Source organism: Echinops telfairi, unplaced genomic scaffold (assembly GCF_000313985.2).
Source record: "Echinops telfairi isolate 266 unplaced genomic scaffold, ASM31398v2 ScPeMD7_7404;HRSCAF=8442, whole genome shotgun sequence".
NCBI lineage: Eukaryota > Metazoa > Chordata > Mammalia > Afrosoricida > Tenrecidae > Echinops > Echinops telfairi.
Window position 1 is genome coordinate 1,310,395 of NW_022111304.1, and position 1,605 is coordinate 1,311,999.

A 1,605-nucleotide genomic window follows, 5' to 3' on the forward strand; every position below is an offset into this window, starting at 1 on the left:
AGATTGTGGTTTGAAATAAAAGGTAATTATGAATCTTACCTCTTCCCCCCCAAATGGCTTATCAGAATAAATAAAATTCAATAACTTTAGAAACTAAATACCTCTGAAATCAGGATATGTCTTACTATCGGTGATAGGAGGTAATTTATTGATGTTGTTTTCCCTCCTTAGTGAAATAAACGGTGATCATGAATTTAAACCCCCCCAAAAAATGGCTCATCAGAATCAATAAAATTCAATAACTTTAGAAACTAAATGTATTTAGCCTTCAAATTAATGAAAAATGGATTTCCTTCTATGATCACTTAAAAGGCTGACATGTATCCTTTTCGTTGCCTTTGGTTAGGGTGAGGCTACCCATCCTTCCAATGTTTTATGCATTTGTTTAATCATCTCTTTATAAAGCTCTGATTTCTCTCTCTCTCTCTCTCTCTCTCTCTCTCTCTCTCTCTCTCTCTCTCTCGCTGTCTCTCTTCACTCCTCTAGCATTCTTTCAAGAATCACTAGAAAGGGGGGCAGCTCTGAAAGCAAATCAGTGTGGTAAAGATTAAAGCCTCTATGGTGAATACGGAAGAGGGCGAGTCACTCACCACAATCAAAGGTAGAATTGAGGGAAGACGTGCCTCTACTGAGAAACAACCCCACCTCTACTTCCTCCTGTTTGTAATTGTCTCCTAGAGATTAATGACCTCCCAGATCAACACGATACCAAATGCCAGGTGTTGATCGGTACCAGAGCTGAAGGAGTGTGAATGTGGGTAGGAAGCGGAAGCAGCACTGAGAAAGGCCTGGGCGCAGCTGTCTAGAACCTGTGTCACACAATGGCACTCAGCTGAGCAGGTGAATGGGAGTTGGAAGCCAGCCCTACTCACCTTGACGTCTAAAAACGCACGCGTAATGGCCATTCTGCGCCGTTTTCCCCTTTATTGTCCATTGCCTTGTCTGAGTCCTGCTGCCACCTCCAGAAACTCCTGGCTCTCGGTCATTCTGTGCCGCCCTCCCTGTGATGGATTGTTCATTGCATTACTTTTCAAGCCCTGGTGGCATCGTGAGCTCTGCATTGGATTGCTAACATCAAGTCACCAAGCACTCCTCGGGAGAAAAGATGCCACTCTTTACACTCTCACAAAGCTTTAGCTGCCTCTCAAAACCCAAAGGGGCCAGTTCTACCCTGATCTGTAGTCTCTGCGAGTTGGAATCCCCTCGATGGCAATGAGACTCTCTAGTGACTGAATCACCCTCTTGTCCTCCCGTGGCGACCATCAAAGAATATCTCTGTACCATAAACCTTTTCTTGACTGTTAATGATCATGGTCTCATACATTCTTTATCTTTTTGGTAATTGACTGCTTTCCCTCAGTACCATGTCCTCTGGGTGCATCCGTGTCACGGGTATTTTGTGGATTCTTCACTATTCTGTAGCATTCCTTTGTAGGTACGTTTCATAGTTCATTTATCCAGTCTTCTGTCTTGAGCGCTTAGGTTTTCTCCATCTATTTGCTGTTGTGAATCATGCTGTGGTGAACATGGGTATTCATATATCTGTCTGTGTCCCAGCTCTTATTTCTTGAGGATTTATCACTAGTCTGGGTATGACTAAATCAT